At 43.2% G+C, this 12,473-nt stretch overlaps 1 protein-coding gene across 2 annotated transcripts in view; it reads left to right on the forward strand.

The window, feature by feature from the left end:
- The first annotated feature begins 1,311 nt into the window (after positions 1 to 1,311).
- RFX2 (regulatory factor X2) overlaps positions 1,312 to 12,473 on the forward strand; it is a 243,554-nt gene continuing 232,392 nt past the window's right edge. For both annotated transcript variants that reach the window (XM_075283158.1, XM_075283166.1), the window contains exon 1: positions 1,312 to 1,590. The gene's annotated coding sequence lies outside the window, so the exon portion shown is untranslated. The remainder of the gene's footprint in view (positions 1,591 to 12,473) is intronic.

Raw genomic sequence — 12,473 nt, forward strand, 5'->3', positions numbered from 1 at the left:
CTATCTGAAGCTAATCGCTATCTAGCCCTCAGCAGATGTCTTTCTATCCCTATCTCTGACCGCAAAAATGGCGAATATGGAGGCAGCCGTTCTTATAAATTGGGAGGTCACATGTTTTCAGCAGCCAATGGGTTTTATCAATTTTTTTCACTGCCTCCGTTGTTGTAGTTCCTGTCCCACCTGCCCTGCGCAGTTATTGGTGTAAAAAAAAGCGCCAGGGGAGGTGGGAGGGGACATGAATTTTTACTGCGTATGCGACCTTGTATTCGCTCATCTCTAGTCGTATCCACTGGCAACTGATCAAGACAACAGACTGTGACCACAAGATATTTAGAGAAAATCTTTAAAACTCTGCATAATCTTTAATTACTTATATTTGCAAAAATGTTTAATTATCTACAAATTTAAAAAAAACAAAAAAAAAACTATGTACCACGCTATTCCGACGTGGTACTTGGAAAAAATTGTGTGTGAGTGATAGGATCCCTTTAACTAATATAAAGTCCCACTAAGCTGTAACTTTCTACAGGGAAGCATTGTATGACCATATACTTATACTGGCAGCCATTGCTATATGCATATGCAAAAACTTTAAACAAACCGCACCCTAAATTTAAGTCTTAGTTCACACGTAAATAACGTGTGGCTTATTTTGGACCTTGCCCCGCTTTTTGTGTAGTGTTTTTTTTGTTAAAATCGCTTCCAAAAGATTCCAGGCGGTTTTTGCATCCTTTAAAGAGAATGGGCTGCAAAAAGCGTGTCGCGTTTTTTTACTGCATGGTTTTTTGTAAAAAAACCCCAATAAACGTACGGTACAAAACTTAGCGTTTCGCGCTTCCATTCACTTCTATTGCTTTCTTCAGGCGGAAAACGCCTGAAGAAAGGTCATGTCGCTTCTTTTTCTCTGCTAGCAGAAAAACCTAGCTAGTAGAAAAAAAAAAAAGCTAGAGGTCTACATATTCTAAACATTGTATGGAGGAGGATTATGACGTGGATTCCGCACTCAAAATCCTCCTCCATGTCCCCGTGTGAACTAACCCTTAACTGTTTTATTCCACATCAAGCGCCGCAAGAAAGGAATACACTACAGATTTTAGGCTACATAAAATGGCGGAAACCATTTAAAGAATTCCGCGCTCCAACTTCTCCTGAGTTTGGCGGTTGTCTGGGTAACCGCCCTTCCACCCCCTTCCCCCCCGAACCAATCACCTCCTCCCGCCATTGCCGGCGCCAAAGCTCAGGATCTGCCCTGTTTCGCGTCAAGGAGAATGGAGCGGAAGACATGAACGTAATCTAAAGACCCGCCTACTAGGTTAGTCTACATGACGAACGTCTTGACTTCCATGCGTCGCAGCCAACGGAAACGTGATAGGCTCTCGCCTGGGAGTGGAATATTCTTTGCACACGTCAGAGGGAGAGGATAGCAACAGTTGCCTTGAGACCCCCGGCGCCATAGTGACTGTAGCCGTGGAGACTGTTACTTGCCAACCGAAGACACACGATCAGCAGTGGTCGGAGGAGCATCCCGGAGACCGCGGGGCCACAAGTTTAACTTCATCCTCAGCTAGCTGCACGGGGAGCCGTACCCAGGTGAACCGTTCACCCGTTTATTCCGTACCGTAGCGGGGTGGGATAGTAGAGGTTAGGTCATTGACGTAGGGGTCACATATTGACCCCTTTAGCCTTTGCTGGGAAGTTTCTGCAATCTCTCTCGCTCTCTCTCTAGATAATGTGTTACCCATGGTGATGTCTGGAAACAACAGATCATGTTGTAGTTATGTGTCGACATCACAACTTTTTAATGTGTGGTGTTGGTGCACTGGAGTTCAATAGTTTCCATAGAAACCTATCCCTGAGTTGGAGTTGATACTGCTGCAGCTTTTAGTCAATACTCATTTTACAGTTAAAAGTATTGTTCTGGTATCATACATACATACATCATACATACATGTGTTTTCGATACTTTATAATACTTGCAGTAGCATGTTGTCTTTACTCAAGCCTTTCACTCGGGATATGTTATGCATATACTGGGGAATCCTCTTCAGAATGCTGTATCCATTGAATGGTTAAGGTGACCATTTTAATTTCCCTGCAAATGCCTTAGGGTGCATTCACACTGAGTAAACGCTAGCTTATTTTGTAGAGTAAAATTACACTTGTAAATTTTGCTATCTCATTGACTTCAATGATATTTTTTTACAAGTGTAAAAATACGCCTGTAAAAAATACGCCTGTAAAAAATACGCCTGTAAAAATACGCCTGTAAAATGTCATTGAAGTCAATGGGATAGCAAAATTTACAAGTGTAATTTTACTCTACAGAATAAGCTAGCGTTTACTCAGTGTGAATGCACCCTTAGAGTGACTCTTATAGAGTGCCTTGGGCACTTTATCACGTAAGGCCAACAGTTGCCCAGTTTTCTACATTTTAAACACACAAAGATGTTCATTTAGATGTTGACTTCACTAATTCAGTTTTGTATCCGACTCCTTTGGAAGATTCCTCCCCCCCCAGCAGTAGATCTGCTGACGTTCTCTCATCTCCTCTGAACACACCTGTTCTGTCACCTGGGAGTGAGTGCAGTCACTGAAATCTTCATGTATTGTGTATGTCAATGTTCACTTCATGTTCAAAGTTAAGCCTTATACGCCTCACATATTGAATACAGGTTTGTAAGTTATGATATTTCATATTCAGATACTTTGAATTCATTCAAGTACCACTTGCACTGACTAAATTTCTGTAAATTTATAGCTTCCTTCTGTTTACAGACGTCTTTTATATCTGGAAGGCACAACTGTTTATTTTCGTTGCCTTTGGATACCAAACAGCTCAGTCGTGCAATGCAGCATTTACTGTGTACAGTTGTATCCACTAAGCAATTTGGGTCTGTGTAAAAGAGCATGGAAAATAAACAACTCCTAGGCATATGTTGTCATTTACTCAGCAGGCACAAGAAAATTACAGAGCGTTAAAGAAGATAATATAAAAAAAAAATAACAAATCTGTGTGATGAGTGGTGACTGTTTAAAGAGGACCTTTCATCAGATTGGGCACAGGCAGTTCTATATACTGCTGGAAAGCTGACAGTGCGCTGAATTCAGCGCACTGTCGGCTTTCCCGATCTGTGCCCCGGGTAAAGCGTTATTGGTCCCGGTACCGTTGCGCTTTACAGTCAGAAGGGCGTTTCTGACAGTTAGCCAGGGACGCCCTTCTGCCCAGCAGCGCCTATCGCGCTGTTCGGTGTGAGCGGGGAGGAACGCCCCCTCCCTCTCCTGATAATACTCGTCTATGGACGAGCTGTGTGAGCAGAGGGAGGGGGCGTTCCTCCCCGCTCACACCTTACAGCATGATAGGTGCTGCTGGGCAGAAGGGCGTCCCTGGCTAAGTGTCAGAAACACCCTTCTGACTAAAGCGCTACGGTACCGGGACCGATGGCGCTTTACCCCGGGCACAGATCGGGAAAGCTGACAGTGCGCTGAATTCAGCGCACTGTCAGCTTTCCAGCAGGATAGAACTCTTTAACATTCTCCTTGTTCATGCTATTATCTTATATTTAGTTTATGTGACTTGTAATACTATAAGTATATTGATCAGAAGGAATAGTTGAACTTTTCAGTTACTTTTGCATTCTATTTAAGCAGTTCTGCTTGGTTTGTTGGAAAGTACTTTCTGTTATACTTAGTCCCCAAGGGCCAACTTGTATCATAGTAAATTTATAGTTTCTATATTCCAGTAACAGTTCTTGCATATAGCTATTAATTCTGTGGTATTAATCATATTCTACTCTTATTGAGAATGGCCGTTTGTACTACTTGTCATTGGTCACTTCATTGTATTCTACTGTAGTGCAGAATGAACCAGTTGGCATTGTTCCCAAAATGGTTTAGTAGTCCTACTTGACTAACGTAACAGGCCTCAACCTAATACAGATTTTTGCACTGTTTAAAACTAAAACTAGAAGTGGGTAAAAGTGTAACTAACATTTCAAACCACATTCTAGCAACATTTATGACAATAAAAATAATACATTGTATTTATATCGCGTCAACATATTCCGCAACACTGTACAATTTGGTTCAAGTACAGACAAAAAGATACATTATAAAGAAATAGTCACTTGACACAATGGGACTGAGGGCCCTGCTCGCAAGAGCTTACAATCTGAGGTAGAGGCGGGTAACGCAAGAGGTAGCAGGGCGGTATTGGAGGTAGCATTGCTCATCCAATGATCAGACAATTTTGTAATAGAGAATGCTGACACTACACAAACATAAAACTATATTAGCTGTCACCAGTAGTGTACTTTAATGTTCAGATGGTGCTTGGTCATATAAAGTTAGTCTGAAACTGCATCATATCGTGTCAGAGTGTGAACAAAGGAGGGTTTGTTTTAGGGATTCTAACTACGGAAGGGTTTACATTAGGAATTGTGATACGCCTGTCTGAAAACATGTTTCTTTAGTTTGCGCGTGTAACTGTAGAAATTGGGAGTTAACCACTTCCGGACTGCCGATAGAGTATATACGTCCGGATAGTGGTTGCCTAGTTCTGACAGGACATACCGGTACGTCCAGTCAGAACACAGCAGCTGCACGGAGATCATGCAGCTGCTGAAGCTGGGAGCCGGCTGTAACTTCAGCTGGAGCTGAAGAGAGCAGAATTGCAAATCTGAAGGTTTAACCCTTTCCCGACATCCGCCGTAATAGTACGGCGCATGCCGGGTGTGTGACTATGGCGACCGCCCGGGAGCCGGACGGCCGCCATAGCCGCCGGGTGTCTACTGCTTTAGGCAGTAGAAAATCGGCGCTAATGTCTCCAATCGGTCCCCGGACTGATCAGAGGCATTAACTCCTCCGGCGCCGCATTGCATTAGTGATCAGACCCCCTGGGGTTCAAGACCCCTAGGGGGTCTAATAAATGCAAAAAAAAAAAAAAAATTTTAAAGTATTAAAAATTCAAATCGCCCCCCTTTCCCTAGAACACAAATAAAAGTAGTTACCGTATTTTTCGGACTATAAGACGCACTTTTTTCCCAAAAAATTTTTTGGGAAAAGAAGGTTGCGTCTTATAGTCCGAGTGTGGCCGCCCGGCATCCGCTGTAATAGAAAGGCTTAGATCACCTTATTTAAATCAGAGGCAAAACGGTGAAAAAAAACCCAGCAGTTTGGCACTTTTGATTTTGACGCTCACCGTACAGGAAAACTATAGTAGACCGAGCATTTTCGGACACAGGGATACCTAATGTGTTTGACATATGATTTTCTACTTTTATATGTATTCTAGGGAAAGGAGGTGATTTAGAACTCTTATTAATTTCATTTTTTTACTACCGTATCTATTTTTAAAGCTTTTTTACTTTTTTTTTTTTACTATTTTATTAGCCCCCCCCCAGGGGGCTTGAGGCAATACAACTGTATTGCCGTCTATGGGACATTCTGTATATTACTATTACGGCTGGTCATAGACCAGCCTCAATAGTAATATAGCAATGACAGGCCTGGGAGCCTTCAGTAGGCTCCCGTCTGTCACCAGAACAGGCCGGCTACTGCGATATCGCCACGCAGGAGCCGGCCTGCAACTTCACAGGTATGGGGCTGGTGGCCAATACAGACCCAGCATCCGCTGTAATAGTTAGACGCCCCCCCCCCCCCCCCCCCCCCGGAATAGCAGCATCGCTCCTGACGCTGCTGGCTTCCTGCAGGGCAGGAGCGTAGTGATGTCGCAGGCCCCGGCACCTGTGCCGGCGTCTAACCCTCCCCAGCATCCGCCTTTCTATTACAGCGGATGGTGGATCTGTATTGGCCACCAGCCCCATACCTGTAAAGTTGCAGGCCGGCTCCTGCGTGGCGATATCGCAGTAGCCGGCCTGTTCTGGTGACAGACGGGAGCCTACTGAAGGCTCCCAGGCCTGTCATTGCTATATTACTATTGAGGCTGGTCTATAACCAGCTGTAATAGTAATATACAGAATGTCCCATAGACGGCAATACAGTTGTATTGCCTCAGGCCCCCTAGGGGGGGGGGCTAATAAAATAGTAAAGAAAAAAAAAAAAGGGCTTTAAAAATAGATACGATAGTAAAAAAATGAAATTAATAAAAGTTCTAAATCACCTCCTTTCCCTAGAATACATATAAAAGTAGAAAATCATATGTCAAACACATTAGGTATCCCTGTGTCCGAAAATGCTCGGTCTACTAATAGTTTTCCTGTACGGTGAGCGTCAAAATCAAAAGTGCCAAACTGCTGGGGTTTTTTTTCACCGTTTTGCCTCGGATTTAAATAAGGTGATCTAAGCAATAGACATTCCCCAAAAAGGTATAACTAAAAAGTACATCTAGCCCCGCAAAAACAACGCTCTATGCATCCCCGTACAGCTGCAGGGTCACCTGTCAATGTGGCCTTGCAGCTGTTGTAAAACTACTCCCATATATTAAATATTTTACCATTTTTTTGCTTCAAAATTTTTTTCCCCTATTTTCCTCCTCTAAAACCTAGGTGCGTCTTATAGTCCATTGCGTCTTCTAGTCCGAAAAATACGATAAATACTTTAAAACACATACATGTTAGGTATCCCTGTGTCCGAAATCGCACGCTCTATAAATATAGATATAAATATAGATCTATAAAAATATTTTTCCTGTACGGTAAATGCTGTAGCGGGAAAAATAGTCAAAAGTGCCAAACCGCCGTTTTTTCACTGTTTTGATTCTGATAAAAATTTGAATAAAGAGGTGATCAAAGCAATAGCATTTCCCGAAAACTAAAAAGTACACCTGGCCCCACAAAAAAAAAAAGACGCCCTATACATCCCCGTACACGGACGTATAAAAAAAGTTATGGCTGTCAGAATATGGCGACTTTTAGAAACGCCTTTTTTTTTTTAAGGGGTTAAAATGTAAATAAAACCATATAAATTTGGTGTCCCCGGAATCGTAACGAAACACAGAATACAGGTGATACGTCATTTTGGCTGCATAGTGAATGCTGTAAAACCAAAGCTCGTAAGAAAGTCGCAGAAATGCACTTTTTCTTCAAATTCACCCCATTCTGATTTTTTTTTTTTTCCAGCTTCCCAGTACATTCATTATACAGAATAATTAATGGTGGTATCATGAAGAAAAATTTGTCCTGCAAAGATTGAGACCTCATATGGCTCTGGGAGCGGAGAAATAAAAAAGTTATGGGGTTTAAAAGGAGGGGAGTCAAAAACGAAAATCAAAAAATGCCATCGGTGGGAAAGGGTTAGGCAAACTTTTTGAGGGAACTTGTTACATAATGGAGAATATTAGAACAAAATGGAATATGCATACCAAGATGGCAGAAAACTAATCTGTCTCTCTTTACACTGATATTTTTCCTCTCTCAATGGGTTGGACAAGATAGACAGAGATGAGGGAGGAAATGTAGGGAGAGCCTTTTGGAAGAGGGGGATAAGTTTATATTGTATTCTCTAATGAATAGTCAATGTAGTGACTGACAGAGACCAGAGGCATCGCTGTAGCGTCTAGACTGATAGATGAGCCTAGGCGCTGCATTCAGAAAAAATTGTAGAGGGGAGAGTTTAGTAAGTGGAAGACCAATTAGAAGGGAGTTGCAGTAGTCAAGGCGAGAGTGAATCAGAGCGACAATAAGTGTATTTAATGTATATCTGGTTAGGAAAGGGCATATTCTGGAGATGTTTTTGAGGTGGAGATGACATGAGCGTGCGAGTGATGGGATATGGGGGATGAAGGAAAGGTCTGTCAAACACAACCCCGAGGCAGCGTGCATGCTGCCTATGAGTTAGAGTAAGGCCGGAGTCTGCAATGACTATATCAGGGACAGCTGTATTAGATGGTGGGAACAGCAGTAGTTCAGTCTTTGAGACATTTAGTTTCAGATAAAGCAAGACCTCATATTTTAAACAGCAGGGAGACAGTAACTGCTGTTCTGTATTAGTGCAGGCATGATGTCACGCAGAGATGCGTATAATTGAGTGTCATCAGTATAAAGATGGTACCAGAAGCCAAATCTGGTTATAGTTTGTCCAATAGGGGCTGTGTAGAGAGAGAACAGCAGGGGCCCAAAGACCGAGCCCTGAGGAACCTCAAAGGCAAGGGGAAGAAACAGAGCCTGCAAATGATACACTGAAAGTGCAGTCTGAGAGATAAGAGGTAAACCAGGAGAGCGCAATGTCCTTGAGGCTGACTGAGCGGAGCATAGTGAGGAGGAGGTGATGGTCCACAGTGTCAAATGCTGGTGAGAGATCCAGAAGAATAAGAGAAGTCACCATTGGATTTAGTCATCAGGAGATCATTGCAGACTTTTGTGAGGACTGTTTCAGTAGAGTGCATAGTGCAGAAGCCAGATTGTAAGGGGTCAAGAAGAGAGCTGATTAAACGAGACTAGACCGATCGTTCCAAAATTTTGGAGATGAAGAGGAGGTTATAGACTGGTCAGTAGTTAGCAGTACAGGACGGGTCAAGGGAGGAAATTTTTCAACAGTAGCGTTATGGCAGCATGTTTGAAAGAGGATGGAAAAATTCCAGAAGAGAGATTAAATATAGAGGTTAAATATTTTAGTAAGACAAGTCGTGACAGCAGGTGGCAGAGATTGGAGAAGGTGTGAGGAGAATGGGTCACTACTGCATGTCGTAGGGTAAAAAGAAGAAAGTAGCTGGGATACTTCCTCTTCTGTAACAGGTTCAAAAGATGAGAATGGACAGTCTGAAGTGTGGTTGGTGAGGGGATCAGTACTATGGTATGTGAGGGAATCAATACCACCTGGGGATTGGGCAGTTATTTCCTGACGGATCTGATCAATTTTGTCATGGAAATAAGTGGCCAGGTCATCTGCACTAAGGTCTGTGAATGACACCTGAACCTTGGGTGTGAGGAGTAAAAATTTTCAAAGAACCTTATAGGGTTTTAAGTATAAATTTTAAGTGGAGGAAATCTGCAGCTGAAACGTTATTTTCTCCCCAGACGTTCAGCACACCTAGAGCAATGCGGATGAAAACGTGTCTGTGGCGTGTGTCAGAGTTGCTGTCTCCTACGTCGAACTTTTCGAGTGGAGGGGGGGGGGAGCCACCTCATCCAATGCACTTTTAAGGGTTTCATTATAGTGACTGGTAGCCAGATCAGTACAGGAGGACAGAGAGGACTGTAGAGTGTCTGAGAGGTGCTGGATATTAATAGCACGTAAATTCCTATATGTTATGATGGTGTATCCTTTGAAGGGGAGAGAGCACTGATGGTGAGAGACAGAAGGTTATGATCAGAGAGCGGCAGAGAAGAGTTGGTAAATTTAGAAACTGTGAGGAGTCGATGGAAGACTAGATCAACTGTGCTGCCATCTATGTGTGTGGTGGAAGAGGAACGCTGTGAAAGACCAAAAGAAGTGGTTGAGAGAAACTGTGAGGCAGCTGGGGAGACAGGGTTGTCAATAGGGATGTTAAAGTCATCCATGATGAGGGTAGGAATTTCGCTGGCTAAAAAGAAGGAAAGCAAGGAAGCGAAATGATTCATAAATTGATAAGGTTGAGCCAGTTGGACGGTAGACATTAATAAATGCTCTAATATAGTTTGTTAACCAAATCTGGCTCATTTTTTTGAAATCCTGTGCTAAAATCTACTTTCCCTGTTTATTACTAGGTGAAATCTGGGGTATAATGCAGAGAAGCTGAGGCTGCTGGGGTAGGGGGAGGCATCTTGAACTTGCTTTAAAGGGATTCTACCACTAAATCAGTATTTTTTTTTTTCTGCTTTAGACGTCGGAATAGCCTTTATAAAGGCTATTCGTCTCTTACCTTTAGACGTGGGCTCCACTGCACCATTCCTTAGAAATACTGTTTTTTTACCGGTATGCTAATGAGTTCTCTCGCAGCAATGGGGGCGGGTCCCAGTGCTCAAACGGCAATGGGGGCGTCCCCACTGCTGCCAGAGAACTCTCTACAGCGACGCCTCCATCTTCAGCTGCATCCTCCCTTTCTCTTGTTGTCTTCCTTCAGCGTCAGCTCCGATGCTTGCGCAGTCGGCTCTGCCAGCAAGGCACTATTAGAGCATGCTGGCCGGCGGCCATATTTTCGAGGCCGCAATTGGGCGCACGTGCAGTATGCTCCTCTAAGTTTGTGCTGAACAAAAAATGGCCACCGGCCGGCATGCGCAGTCGGTTCTACTAGTGTCTCACTGGCAGAGCCGACTGCGAAGGCGTTGGAGCTGATGCAGACAGAAGACGACAAGAGAAGGGGAGGATTCAGCTGAAGATGGAGCCGTTGCTGGAGAGAGTTCTCTGGCAGCAGTGGGGATGCCCCCATCGCCGTTTGAGCGCTGGGGCCCGCCTCCATTGCTGCGAGAGAACTCATTTGCATACTGGTAAAAACCGGTATTTCTAAGGAACGGCGCGGCGGAGACCACTTCTAAAGGTAAGAAACGAATAGCCTTTCTAAAGGCTATTCCGACGTCTAAAGTAGAAAAAATACCGATTTAGTGGTAGAATCCACTGAACTTCTGATTCTTGTCATATGAAGGATGAGATCCTCACAAAGTAGTTCTACCTGTATTTTCTCAAATCTTCCTCCATCATGGTGACTCAGCAGCAGAGTGCATGGTTTATTGGCAGAACTACTGAACTTCCAGCCAGTAGAATGCACGCCAGTAGAATGCACGCTGGCATACTGACATCATCAGGAGCGCAACGCTGTGACGTCTCTAGCTGATGAAACATGAGGGTCACCAGCTTGTACTCCAGTACTGATGGTTTGACCGTAGTCTCAACCTATTCTCACATCAGACGCCAAGATGGAAGCTGTCTTGGTAGTGGAAGTTGGACAGTCCTGGTATCATCATTTACAGAGTACCTGACCTGAGATCTTCTGCCTGAGGTAGGGCAGTCCTTAACTATCATGGCTGAGGGGGAAATATCTCACTCTGAATCTGTAGAGCCTTGTGCAAACCCTGGTCCAGTAAATAATCGGGTAAGGGATAAGGGGAGGCACGGTTTTAAAAATCAACCCAAGTGCTTCTTCTCATTCTTCTATCTTCTGTCTTTTAGGGAGGCAAGTATAATATGAAATTTTACAATGGCACTCCAGAGTTAGAAAATTTAGAAAAGAATTTAATTATAACATCTTGTCACTTTAACTATCGCATTGCAATTCGTTAGTACATTTATAACATTTAGATGTCACTCATCAACAGACGTCTGATGTTTTGGTCCCATGGACGTCTGTATGCAGTGATTTCCACAGTCACACCATCGTCAAGTAGAGCCAATCTTTCCAGGGAAGATTATCTCAGTGTGTGAACCAGGAAACTTCTAATTTCTTGGAACTTCAGGGCTCAAGCGTTAGTTTACTCTGATAGTAGTTCATCTTTAACACCAGAGAACTGGAATCGCGTGTACTGGCAGATTATTCTGAAATGGGGTCTACCTCATACTTCTTTGTATATGTCTTAGTCCACAAGAACTTCCAGTTGGCCTAGCGTTTCTTACCAATCCTCTTACTGATGAAGATAATTTCCAATGGGAGGCAATAACAAATGCTTCTGTTTTTAGCGAGCTGGAAAAAAACCCCCATTTTGACTTATCTTGCTGCAGTTTCTACAAACGGCTGTGAAATCAGAGCGGGAGTCCTCATCATGACTATCCTCTTTGTTTTTGTTTTTTTGCATTTTAGGAGAGAGAATGACCTAGTTGTGTGAATAAAACCTTGAAAGTATTAGGTATGTAGTAGAAGGTAGACTTTATCAGTTCAGAATATATATACAGTGGCATGAAAACGTTTGGACACCCTTGGTTGAATTGACCGTTATTTTGAACAGTTAAAGGGGTTTTTCCCATCCACATATTTCAGCAGCTTGCCTGCTGGCTGCTCTTCTCACTTCCCGTATTTCTTCCAATACTCAAAGCTGCCCTCGCCCCACCTTCCTTATCAATAATATGCACATGCTTCTAGATAATGGACTAGGTGTTATCCATGTGTTTACATAGAGCAATAAGAGACATGCCTTTATCAGCAAACTGCAAGGTGCTGAATAGCAGGTCTGTAGATAACAGTGAGTGCAGTGAGTGAGTCACTTGTCCTGCTTATTAAGCAGGTCTGACACTATGGAAACGCTGTGTAAACAATGGGAGGAATAACTTCACATAGCAGGAAAGCAAAGCAGAGAAATATATAGGAAGTTCTTATATTTCTCCCTGCTGCTCAATCCACTCTTGGCTTTGGCCCAAAAAAACGCAGCAAAATTTGTAACAAAAAAATGCTGCGTTTCTGCAGTGTGGGTCCTTAGCCTTAACAGGGTTTTCTGGGCTAAAAATCTTTTGTGGGGTTTTTTTTTTTTTGGTTTCTTTCAAAAAGGTCTTAGTACTATTAACCTTTTTCTTGTCGAGGACGTAGCTCCTACGTCCTTCCAGGGTGGCACTTCTCTAGCCGAGGACTTAGCTACTACGTCCTTACTAGAGATGAGTGAGTAGCGAAATATTCG

The sequence above is a fragment of the Leptodactylus fuscus genome, chromosome 1, assembly GCF_031893055.1.
Source record: "Leptodactylus fuscus isolate aLepFus1 chromosome 1, aLepFus1.hap2, whole genome shotgun sequence".
Classification (NCBI taxonomy): domain Eukaryota; kingdom Metazoa; phylum Chordata; class Amphibia; order Anura; family Leptodactylidae; genus Leptodactylus; species Leptodactylus fuscus.